Raw genomic sequence first — 13670 nt, 5'->3', positions numbered from 1 at the left:
ACAAAGGGGCAGTCCTTGTAAGGAAGCGGGTGGCTCCCAGGGAAGGCGGGCAGGTAGTCACGGCAAGTGACAGGGACAGTCTCTGGGTAGAAGGGCAGGAGGTCACGGCAAGTGACAGGGACAGTCTCTTGACAGGCGGATGGTCACGGCAAGTGACAGCAGGGTAAGAGTCTCTAGACAGGCAGGTGGTCACGGCAAGCGACAGCAGGATAAGAGTCTCTAGATAGGCTAGCAGGCAGGTAGCAGGTGAGCGCTCCCAGGTGAGCGGGCAAGAGTCTCTGGACAGGCAGGTGGTCACGGCAAGTGACGGCAGAGATTCCAGATAGGCTAGCAGGCAGGCAGCAGGTGAGCGCTCCCAGGAGAGCGGGCAAGAGTCTCTTGACAGGCAGGTGGTCACGGCTAGTGACGGCAGAGCCTCCAGGTTCGCTAGCAGGCAGGTAGCAGGTGAGTGCTCCCAGGTGAGCGGGCAGGAGTCTCTGGACAGGCAGGTGGTCACGGCAAGTGACGGCAGAGCCTCCAGGTAGGCTAGCAGGCAGGTAGCAGGTGAGCATTCCCAGGTGAGCGGGCAGGAGTCTCTGGACAGGCAGGTGGTCACGGCAAGTGACGGCAGAGCCTCCAGGTAGGCTAGCAGGCAGGTAGCAGGTGAGCGCTCCCAGGTGAGCGGGCAGGAGTCTCTGGACAGGCAGGTGGTCACGGCAAGTGACGGCAGAGCCTCCAGGTAGGCTAGCAGGCAGGTAGCAGGTGAGCGCTCCCAGGTGAGCGGGCAAGAGTCTCTGGACAGGCAGGTGGTCACGGCAAGTGACGGCAGAGCCTCCAGGTAGGCTAGCAGGCAGGTAGCAGGTGAGCATTCCCAGGTGAGCGGGCAGGAGTCTCTGGACAGGCAGGTGGTCACGGCAAGTGACGGCAGAGCCTCCAGGTAGGCTAGCAGGCAGGTAGCAGGTGAGCATTCCCAGGTGAGCGGGCAGGAGTCTCTGGACAGGCAGGTGGTCACGGCAAGTGACGGCAGAGCCTCCAGGTAGGCTAGCAGGCAGGTAGCAGGTGAGCGCTCCCAGGTGAGCGGGCAGGAGTCTCTGGACAGGCAGGTGGTCACGGCAAGTGACGGCAGAGCCTCCAGGTAGGCTAGCAGGCAGGTAGCAGGTGAGCGCTCCCAGGTGAGCGGGCAGGAGTCTCTGGACAGGCAGGTGGTCACGGCAAGTGACGGCAGAGCCTCCAGGTAGGCTAGCAGGCAGGTAGCAGGTGAGCGCTCCCAGGTGAGCAGGCGGGCAGATCCATAGACAGACTGACAGGTGTTGGAAGGCAGACTGTCGGACAGCAGGAATGCAAGCAGATAGACAGGAATCAGGTAGGTATCAAGCAGAGATCTGGCAGGTAACTGGCAGGTATCTGGTAACGGGACCTGAGGGCTGAGTTGAAAGGCTTTGCAACAACATTGCTCGGGCACCTCCATTTTGGAGGAGGTGCATTATATATGGTGAGGTCCTCCGGCCATTGGCCGGGGACTCCTTAGGACGGTGCGCGCGGCCCCTTTAAGAGAGGGAGAGCGCGCGCGCGCGTGCCCTAAGCACAGAGGCTGGGAAGCAGAGCGCGCTGCCAGCAGAGTGGGAGGAAGCTGCCGGGCACGGAGCGGAGAGGTGAGGGAAACGGCGTCCCTGCCTAGCTGGAGGCAGGGACGCCGACGCTACAGACAGCAGCATTTAACATGTTAACAGCCGCAAGTGGATCGCGATTCCACCCACGGCTGTTGGGGGCACATGTCAGCTGTATAAATCACGGTTTTCGGCACTGGTCTTGTAGTGTGGTATTGGTCTGCGACCAAGTGTGAATAGGTTCAACAAAACACAACTGGCAGACTTTAAATGGAGGGTAATATTTGGCACGCTCCACAAAATGTCACGATTATTAGGTAAGGTGTGTATAGGAAAATGTTATTTAAGGAAATAAAATGTACATTTTATTGGGGAATCCACCGCAGTCAGTGATTTTAGTCCAGTGTTTTCCTGTAACTCACATAGCAGTAGAAGACAAAGACAGAAACACAATACACAAATAACGGTAAAGTTTTAAATATTAGAGTTAGGACTGTCCCATAAGGGTCACCGTTACGAGGCGGGATGGCTTTCGCATTATTTAGATCAAAATTATGTTAACTAAGTACGCTTTATTATTTTCATGCACTATCGCGATTTATTTACTGCAGGGTGTTTGAGTATTGTATTTCTGTCTTAGTTTTTTTCTGGTTAGTGGCCATGTGTGAACATGCTCTTACATGCTGCATGCATGACAATTTAAATTCCAGTTCAGGTCTCGAGGTTTTTTTCATATAGCACTAGGTTATATGGATTAAAATAAAGGTTCATTTAAATAGCTGTCATGAATTATAACATGGGGCTGTGGGATATTTGCAGTCTGTGACTTTTTTGTTTAGTAATTTATTTCCTGAAGTGTAAACTTGATACATAAAACAGCAGTGTCCGTTATGATGACATCACAAAGCACATGACAGCACCGAGAACATGACATCATAGACCTCACATGACATCATAACTGCTACAGAATGTATAAAGTTCTATTCCTGAGCCATCTTGTGTCACAGCTTGAAGAGGACCAGTCCAGGTAAGTAGCTCATCACTGAACGCTGGGGATCGGGTCACATCGGAAAGGGAGGAGGACTGGCTGCACAGCATTGTGTCACAGCACAAACAGCAGAGCAAGATCAGGAAGAGATCTGCAGTGTGTGCTGTATGGACTGTGTCCTCATCCCCATGATATTTCCAGTGATTATTAGCTGCATTGTTTTCTTTCTTCCTGACCTTCCTCAAGGCTGTTCTGAGATCTGTGGAGTAACTATCAACTGAGAAGACTTTTTGGGATTCAGCAAGAAGGTAGGTGTACGTGCATGTGAGTGTGTGTGTAGGCACAGCATTGAAGGTTTGTGTGACCCCAGATCTAAAGGGAAGTGTGTCTGTGACCCCAGCACTACAAGGATGTGTGTCTGTGACCCCACCAATAAAGGGATGTGTGTCTGTGACCCCACCAATAAAGGGATGTGTGTCTGTGACCCCACCAATAAAGGGATGTGTGCCTGTGACCCCACCAATAAAGGGGTGGCAGTGTGATGGTTTGTGTGTCCCTGCACTAATGGGGTGTGTGTTTGTGTCCTCAACACTGCAGCACTGAAGGGGTGTGTGCAAGTGTGTTTGGCACACATGTACATGTCTCCAGAAATGCAGCACTGAAGGGCTGTGTGTGTGGCCCCAGCACTGAAAGTGTGTGTCTGTGTCTGTTTGTGTGACCTCAGCACCAAAAGGGATGTCTGTCTGTGATCCCAGAAATGAAGGGGTGTCTCTGTGACCCCATCAATAACGGGGTGGCTGTGTGATGGTTTGCGTGTCCCTGCACTAATGGGGTGTGTGCTTGTTTACTAAACACTGCAGCACTGAAGGGGTGTGTGCATGTGTGTTTGGCACACGTGTACATATCTTCTGAAATGCAGCACTGAAGGGCTGTGTGTGTGGCTCCAGCACTGAAGGTGTGTGTCTGTGTCTGTTTGTGTGACCTCAGCACAAAAGGGATGTGTGTCTGTGACCCCAGCAATAAAGATGTGTGTCTCTATGGCCCCATCAATAAAGGGGTGGCTGTGTGATGGTTTGTGTGTCCCTGCACTAATGGGGTGTGTGTTTGTGTCCTCAACACTGCAGCACTGAAGGGGTGTGTGCACGTGTGTTTGGCACACATGTACATGTCTCCAGAAATGCAACACTGAAGGGCTGTGTGTGTGGCCCCAGCACTGAAAGTGTGTGTCTGTGTCTGTTTGTGTGACCTCAGCACCAAAGGGATGTGTGTCTGTGATCCCAGAAATGAAGGGGTGTCTCTGTGACCCCATCAATAAAGGGGTGGATGTGTGATGGTTGGCGTGTCCCTGCACTAATGGGGTGTGTGCTTGTTTCCTCAACACTGCAGCACAGAAGGGGTGTGTGAACGTGTGTTTGGCACACGTGTACATGTCCCATGAAATGCAGCACTGAAGGGCTGTGTGTGTGGCCCCAGCACTGAAGGTGTGTGTCTGTGTCTGTTTGTGTGACCTCAGCACCAAAGTGATGTGTGTCTGTGACCCCAGCAATGAAGGGGTGTGTCTCTATGGCCCCATCAATAAAAGGGATGGTTGTGTGATGGTTTGTGTGTCCCTGCACTAATGGGGTGGGTGTTTGTGTCCTCAACACTGCAGCACTGAAGGGGTGTGTGCACGTGTGTTTGGCACAAGTGTACATGTCTCATGAAATGCAGCGCTGAAGGGCTGTGTGTGTGGCCCCAGCACTGAAGGTGTGTGTCTGTGTCTGTTTGTGTGACCTCAGCACCAAAGGGATGTGTGTCTGTGATCCCAGAAATGAAGGGGTGTCTCTGTGACCCCATCAATAAAGGGGTGGATGTGTGATGGTTTGCGTGTCCCTGCACTAATGGGGTGTGTGCTTTTTTCCTCAACACTGCAGCACTGAAGGGGTGTGTGCACGTGTGTTTGGCACACGTGTACATGTCCCCTGAAATGCAGCACTGAAGGGCTGTGTGTGTGGCCCCAGCACTGATGGTGTGTGTCTGTGTCAGTTTGTGTGACCTCAGCACCAAAGGGATGTGTGTCTGTGACCCCAGCAATAAAGATGTGTGTCTCTATGGCCCCATCAATAACGGGGAGGCTGTGTGATGGTTTGCGTGTCCCTGCACTAATGGGGTGTGTGCTTGTTTCCTCATCACTGCAACACTGAAGGGGTGTGTGCACTTGTGTTTGGCACAAGTGTACATGTCCCCTGAAATGCAGCACTGAAGGGCTGTGTGTGTGGCCCCAGCACTGAAGGTGTGTGTCTGTGTCTGTTTGTGTGACCTCAGCACCAAAGGGATGTGTGTCTGTGACCCCAGCACTGAAGATGTGTGTGTCTGTGACCCCATCAATAACGGGGTTATTGGCTGTGTGATGGTTTGTGTGTCCCTGGTCTGTGTGTTTGTCTACCGAGCACTGCAGCACTGAAGGGGTGTGTGCACGTGTGTTTATTGTATGTGTATAGAGGTGAGTGTGTATTTGTGTCTGTGTGTGTATGTATGTGTGTGTTGAGGTGAGTGTGTATGTGTGTGAATGTTCATGGATGTATTAAAGGTAACCCATCACTTCATTTCAGGCCCCTAAACCACCACCATTGTGAAATACCACTGTGTAATGAGTTTATAAAGATGCCCCTGTATAAATCATTCATTTCTGCATTGTGTAGAAAATGAGCTTATAATGAACCAACAGTTTATACAAGGACATATTTATTATTCTGTTGGTGCCTTGGTGGTGATTTCATTCCCAGTCCCCTTAAAGGGTTATTTGGGACTTAAGAATTGATGACCTATCTGTAAGATAGCTGATCAGTATGAGATCGGAGGGTCTGACACCTGGCACCCCCACGATCAGCTGAAATCTGCTCCGGCAGGTGCCAGACACATGATAAGCATACTTGATAGGACGCTGCTTCTGGTCTATAGGACGCACACAATACTGAGCAAGATTTTTTGTTGTTAAAAAGTGCGTCATATAGTCTAGAAAATACAGTTAATGACGGTCACTCTTTAACTAAGAAATGCATCTTAACTTATGAAGGACTATATCCGTCATAATTCTGCTCCCCGCATTTCTTGCAGGCTCTCACGCCGAGTCTGCATCTTTCTCGGCAGATGATGGCTGTGTTATTCAGCAATCATATGCCTCTAACAGTCGCAGGTTGAGCGGAGCTCTGCCCACGACACTTAGCCTATTAAATCTTGCTATCAGTGTGTGACAGCGGCATTTAATGTGCGCCAGCAGGGGGTGCACCATTCCATCTCTTCATTGGCGCACCCGTGACTTGATCACTGAAGATCCCTGTGTCTGTCATCACTGGATTCCTGTGACAGCCAGCCTGTTGCTAGTGTTCATAGGAGACCGTGATTTCTGCTATATATAGCAATGCTGTATATAGCACAAGCAATCAGATGATCGCAGGTTCAAGCCCCCTAAAGAGACGAACAAATACAGTGAAAAGTAAAAAAAAAATTAAAAAAGTATAAAAGTTCAAATCATCCCAGTTTTCCCCCCATTAAAAATTAAGAAATATAAAACATTTAAAAAATACACATATTTGGTATCGCTGCGTTTGTAAAAGTCAGATCCATCAAAATATAAAATAAATTAATCCATTTAGTAAACGGCGTAACTAGAAAATTACATAAAATGCCAGAATTACAGATTTACATTTGTTGCAACAAGAAAAAATATATAATAACAGGCAATCAAAACATTGTATATACCCCAAAATGATATCAATATAACCATCAGTCTGTGGTGCAAAAAACTAGCCCTCACGCAGCCCCATTCCCGAAACATGGAAACGCCGCGGCTTTCAGATCTCGGAAAGTGGAGACACAAGAAAATTATTTTTCATCACTTAAATATAAATCCTATAAATCGTCACTTAAGTAGAAGAGATGAAGCTTTACTACCTCCTGCTCCAGGTCCAGCACTTCACCGCTGCCGCTGATCTTTAGTCACTGGCTTCAAGGGTGACATCATGACTGCAGCTCTGCAGCCAATCACTTGGCTCAGTGGGCCACGCTGACAGAGCTTCTAAGCTCAGTGATTGGCTGCAGCAATGATGTGTGCTGAAGTTGAGCCATCACCCCTGCAGCCTGTCACAATAGAGCACAGGAAGTGCTGAAGATCCAGAGCTGGAGCAGCAGGAGAAAGTAAAGCTCTTTGTGTTTTCTCTACCACTGGGAACCTCCTATATATTACATAAAAACATCCCTGAAAACCCCTTTAATCTGACTTTATAGAAAAAGTCTATATCCGGCTACTGTCCTCCCCTCATGAATCACAAAATATGCCAAGTGTGAACAACTCCTGTCCCCAAATGAGGACTTGCAGGCGATCAGTTGATAGTCGGGGGTCCGGCAGTGACCACCCTCAGCAATCAGCTGTGTTTTGCTGGACGTAGCGGCCTCTCCAGGACACATGTGGTATTACATGGTGCTCTTTCAGAATAATATGTAATATGTAATACATGATATCTTGAAGTCTTCCAGAAGAAGATATTGGCAGACAGGTAATGACTTATTACCTACCAGCCATTGTCTCCTTTATCACTCGCTACTTCTTATACACATTTGGATGATGTCACATCTTCGTTGGAAGCCGTATTAGGAACCTCCATCGCAGATTTTATCATACAGGACGAGTTCTCAGCCAACAGCTATTTGGCCATTGTTCACATGACGTAAGCCTATGTTATATACAGCGATATGCAGCAGGATACACGAGATCCAGGGAAATATCCAATCGCCAGAAATGGGGTCAGGAAGGAATTTTTTTCCCCCCTGAATCAGAATTCTTTTGGGGGGGTTTCTTTGCCTTCTTCTGGATCTTTGGGTCCAATGACTCTCAGGTGGTCCCCAATGACCGCAGCTCGTTTTGTGGTCTCCACCGGGGCCAATCTGAGAGTGACTGTGACCATAGTTTAATTTCTTAAAGGACTAGTAATATTTTCATTACAATGTTGCTTATTGCTATTTCAATAAAAAAATTAATTATATATATATATATTGTTTTGTGTGTTTTTTTTTTCCTGGATTTCACCTTACACAGTGAGAATGATAAGAGTAATCACAAAATATGGGGGCTCCATACACAGAGAGAACTCTGGTACCAAATTCCATGACAATTGTTCTGGGGTTCAGTCTGTGATGGAGCAGTAACATTGTATCCAGGACGTCGTACACACCATGCTACAGAAAGAAGACTGAAGAACGGGACGCAGCCGCAGAATACAGGAGACACAGGGTCTTGTGTAACAGTAAAAAACAGGAAAGATGTTCAACAAGTGGCCGGGGGGCTCCAGGACCAAACCAGGAGGGAGGCCTCAGTCATCAGTGGCCAATATTCCCATGAAGTGGCCACATTTACCAACCGTTCTGCAGCCACTCGTTTACCTTTGTCCAACACCTCCGTCGGTCCTTGCAGTTATTAGGCCACCACTGAAATTCTTTTCTGACTACACACAGACACGTACATAGACACCGTGCATGCCGCCATCACCGGACACAACCAGAGTCCTGGTCCAGACCAGTGGCCTTTCCAAGTCAAGTCTACTTGGGGTTAAACAAGGGTCCTGTCTCTAAGAGAACCATGTGCTTGCCACTTGGAACAGCAGCAATACAGTAACACCAGGTTAATATTCTTCGGGCACAGAGATGCACAGACAGTGAACCCTCTTAAAAAGAAGAATTGGACTGACATTCCCTAAGCAATAAGTACCCACACAATTGGAGGGACAGATTGCTAGCCCTTGCTGCACCATGGTGTATGCCCAGTGGTGGCCACTCTTAGTCTAAGTTGGCTCGTCAGATTGCCTGGTGATAAAGAACCTGAGGGCCATATACCTTCAAGAAAAAGATCTCATAAGGACACGTTGCCTTGAATTGTGAAGAACACAATAATGTTTTCCGTACAATTCTATTGTGTTCTATTCAGGAAATATTAAAGAAAGTCTGGTCCTTAGAAGTTATAAAATGAGGTCAATACAACCTCAGGTGAAGAACAACACATCACAAATTACACCAGGTCATCGAATACTTATCAAAAAATAGACTTAAATGCAGAAACAGTGTGTGAAAAATTAAAGGGGTTGTCCAATGGAAACAAGCTCCAATCTACAGGAACCTTCATCCCCTTTAAATTGGAACGGTGGTCCGCATGCTAAAATGCTGCTCCATTCATTCTATATGAGGCGGCCATGAAGTGCGCCCGACTTTTTTGGACCGATGAGACAGAGTGGCCTTACTGAAAAGGGTCCTTGGATTGGACGCCGAGTTACGGACCCCAAAGCAGCACTGAATATGATGTACTAGTGGGAGTCACCAGTGCAAGGGTTCAAGGGCGCCAGTAGTGGAAGACATAGTGCGCGAAACCGAAGAACAAGTAAGCAGACCGGCTGATCAGCACTGCAGTGCTGAGGCCGAGTTATGGTGAAATAGGGAGCGACAGTGCGCCTCACCAGTCCTGGAGTATATTACAGAGGAAGGATACTGTGTGGAAAATGCTTCATACTGCAAAGGAAACCTCCAGAACACTTTGTGCCCCCCGATATCCCTTGTATGCCGGGACGTTGCTAGGGTCCTAAAAGATCAGGGGCCAAAGCCCCAAAGTAGGTGTTTCCCCATACAACCTCCCCGCCACTTAAAAGAGGACCTATACATATATAATTACAGTACACCATTGTTGCCAACCTAAAATACACAACTGAAAGACCAATATTCCCAAAATTACTTCTATACAAGGCAATAATAATCCCGCTACACAATGCCCTCTACCATCAACACTACACAGTGAGTACATAGTATTATGATATGACCATTGCCTCTACATAAAAAAACACACTGTACAAAGACCATCTGACTTCTCACATTTCCAGCACCGTCCCCATCTATTCCCACCCTGCACAACCTCCCCATGCTGCCTGCTCTTCCGATGTGGAATAGGAACCTCAATACTTCAAAAATTATGTCATTACTATGATTACCCTCCACCAATTAATGCTACAAAGACTGTGTGCCAGATAGAGGGGACCTATAAAAATAATAGCGTCCCATAGAAAGTAGTAAAGACCCCACTGTGCTACCTAGCAAGTAATAATGCCAGATATGCTCTTATGAAAGTTTCAATATCTGAAGTGTTCCCTCCAAGCAACAAATACCGTTGAGAATCCCCTTTAAGTAATAATGCCCCCTTAAAGCCACAATCAAACTACACCCAACTACAAAGTTCTTCTTCAAGTCTATGGACGATGATTTCTGGGAGGTGAAAGAAGAAATTTCTGATGATGCACCCATTTAAAAGAAATAATGTCCTGAGTGCCCCCATAGCACCCTGTATATGGTATGATAGTCCCACAGCTCACTACACACTGTATGATGGTCCCCACAGCTCCCTATACACTGCATGATGGTCCCCACAGCTCCCTAGACACTGTATGATGGTCCCCACAGCTCCCTACGCACTGTATGATGATCCCCATAGCTCCCTATACCCTGTATGATGGTCCCCACAGCTCCGTATGCACTGCATAATGGTCCCCACAGCTCCCTATGCCCTGAATGATGGTACCCACAGCTCCATATGCACTGTATCATGGTCCCCACATCTCCCTACGCTCTGTGTGATGGTCCCCACAGCTCCCTATGGACTGTATGATGGTCCCCACAGCTCCCTATGCACTGTATGATGGTACCCACAGCTCCATATACACTGGTAACATGGTCCCCACAGCTCCCTACGCTCTGTATGATGGTCCCCACAGCTCCCTATACACTGTATGATGGTCCCCACAGCTCCCTACACACTGTATGATGGTCCCCACAGCTCCTTAGATACTGTGCGATGGTCCCCACAGCTCCCTAGACACTATATGATGGTCCCCACAGCTTCATACACACTGTATGATTGTCCCCACAGCTCCTTAGATACTGGATGAGGGTCCCCACAGCTCCCTAGACACTGTATGATGATCCCCACAGCTCCCCCATGCACTGTATGATGGTCCCCACAGCTCACTATGCATTGCATAATGGTCCCCACAGCTCTCTATGCTCTGTATGATGGTCCCCACAGCTCCCTAGACACTATATGATGGTCCCCACAGCTTCATACACACTGTATGATTGTCCCCACAGCTCCTTAGATACTGGATGAGGGTCCCCACAGCTCCCTAGACACTGTATGATGATCCCCACAGCTCCCCCATGCACTGTATGATGGTCCCCACAGCTCACTATGCATTGCATAATGGTCCCCACAGCTCTCTATGCTCTGTATGATGGTCCCCATAGCTCCCTATGCCATGTATGATGGAACCCACAGCTCCCTATGCACTGTATGATGGTCCCCACAGCTATCTACGCTCTGTATGATGGAACCCACAGCTCTCTACGCTCCGAATGATGGAACCCACAGCTCACTATACACTGCATAATGGTCCCCACAGCTCCCTATGCCCTGTATGATGGTCCCCACATCTCCCTATGCACTGTATGATGGTCCCCACAGCTCTCTACGCTCTGTATGATAGTCCCCACGGCTCCTTATACACTGTATGATGGTCCCCTCAGCTCCTTATACACGGTATGATGGTCCCCACAGCTCCTTATGTACTGTATGATAGTCCCCACAACTCCCTATGCACTGTATGATGGTCCCCACAACTCCCTATGCACTGCATAATGGTCCCTACAGCTCCCTACGCACTGCATAATGGTCCCCACAGCTCCCTACGCACTGCATAATGGTCCCCACAGCTCCCTATGCATTGTCTGATGGTCCCCACATATCCCTATGCACTGTATGATGGTCCCCACAACTACCTATGCACGGCATAATGGTCCCCACAGCTCCCTATGCACTGCATAATGGTCCCCACAGCTCCCTATGCACTGTATAATGGTCTCCACAGCTCCCTATGCATTGTCTGATGGTCCCCACAGCTCCTTATGCACTGTATGATGGTCTCTACAACTCCTTATAACTGGCATGATGGTGCCTACAACTCCCTATATCCTGTATAATGGCCCTCACAGCCCCATATATACAGTACTGTATGATGGCCCCGCATCCCAATATATACTGTATGATGGCCCCTACAGCTCCCTTTATACTGTATGATGGCCCCACAGCCCCTTATAAACTGTATTCTGGCACCCACTCCCCATTTTATATAATATGATGGCCCCACTGCCCCTTATATATAGCATGATGACTCCCATAGCCCCTTATAGTATGATGGCACCCACACCCCTTATATATACAGGTGCATCTCACTAAATTAGAATATCAGCAAAAAGTTTATTTATTTTAGTTCTTCAATGCAGAAAATGAAACTCATATATTATATAAAGTCATTACAATCAAAGTGATCTATTTCAAGTGTTTATTTCTGTTAATGTTGATGATTATGGCAGGGGTGCACATAGAAATCATGAGGCCCCATAGCAGAAGCTCTAATTGGACCCCCCCCACCAAAAAAATAAAGAAATATTTGTCTGTGTCACAGAAGAGCCGATCTCACAACTTTCCAGCCTTTACTTCGTTTTTCTAATTTTCCTCCTACTGAAGTCCTAGATCCCTCTTTCATTGCCCCCATGAAGTATGATGCCAATAAAAGTGCCCCCCAAACACAGTATGATACCCCCATGGTGCATTCCTCCACATTAGCCTCTACATGAACAGTATAATGACCTTATTGTACCCCACTTCAACTCCCAAGGCAAAGTATGGTGACCCTAACACAGTATGATTCCCCCAACTGTGACTCCCACACAGCCCTCCATACAGTATAATGGGCCTACATACAGTATAATGGCCCACACTAGCCCTCCAAACAGTATAATGGCCCCACACAGCCCTCCATACAGTATAATGGCCCCACACAGCCCTCCATACAGTATAATGGGCCTACATACAGTATAATGGCCCACACTAGCCCTGCAAACAGTATAATGGCCCCACACAGCCCTCCAAACAGTATGATGGGCCTACATACACTATAATGGCCAACACTAGCCCTCCAAACAGTATGATGGACCCCACACAAACCTTCACACCGTATAATTGCTTTCATACAGTATAATGGCCCCCCACATAGCCCTCAAAATATCATAATGGCCCCACATAGACTTCCATATAGTATAATATGCCACCCATAATCCTCCATATAGTATAATGCACCCTCCAAAATCCTCCATATAGTATAATGCACACCCCATAATCCTCCATATAGTATAATGCATCCCCCATAATCCTCCATATAGTATAATGAACTTCCCATGGTCCTCGATAGAATATAATGCACTCACCATAGTCCTCCATACAGTATATTTCACACCCCAAAGGGCAAAATGCAGCCCCCATATAGTATAATGCACCACACAGTCCTGCAGTATTATGGGCACCACGTACTCACTGATTTTAAAATACCGTATGTTTTAAATTAGACGACCCGAGTATAAGCCGAGGCCCTTAATTTTACCACAAAAAAACTGGGAAAAAGTATTGAGTTGAGTATAAGCCTAGGGTGGGAAATGCAGCAGCTACTGGAAAATTTCACCATCCTGGTATGTATGGCACCCCTCATCACCAATCCTGGTATGTATGGCACCCCTCATCCCCCAATCCTGGTACATATGGCACCCCTCATCCCCCAATCCTGGTATGCGTGGCCCCCTCATCCCCCAATCCTGGTATGCATGGCCCCCCCTCATCCCCCAATCCTCGTATGCATAGCACCCCTCATCCCCCAATCCTGGTATGTGTGGCCTCCTCATCCCCCAATCCTGGTATGTATGGCACCCCTGATACCCCAATCCTGGTACATATGGCACCCCTCATCCCCCAATCCTGGTATGCGTGGCCCCCTCATCCCCCAATCCTGGTATGTGTGGCCTCCTCATCACCCAATCTTGGTATGTGTGGCCTCCTCATCCCCCAATCCCGGTATGTGTGGCCTCCTCATCCCCCAATCCTGGAATGTGTGGCCTCCTCATCCCCCAATCCTGGTATGTGTGGCCTTCTCATCCCCCAATCCCCTGGTGTGTGTGGACCCCTCAACCCCCAATCCTGG

Source organism: Phyllobates terribilis, unplaced genomic scaffold (genome assembly GCF_046119375.1).
Source record: "Phyllobates terribilis strain yellow unplaced genomic scaffold, ASM4611937v1 Scaffold_251__1_contigs__length_2838608, whole genome shotgun sequence".
NCBI lineage: Eukaryota > Metazoa > Chordata > Amphibia > Anura > Dendrobatidae > Phyllobates > Phyllobates terribilis.
This window is presented reverse-complemented; position numbering follows the sequence as displayed.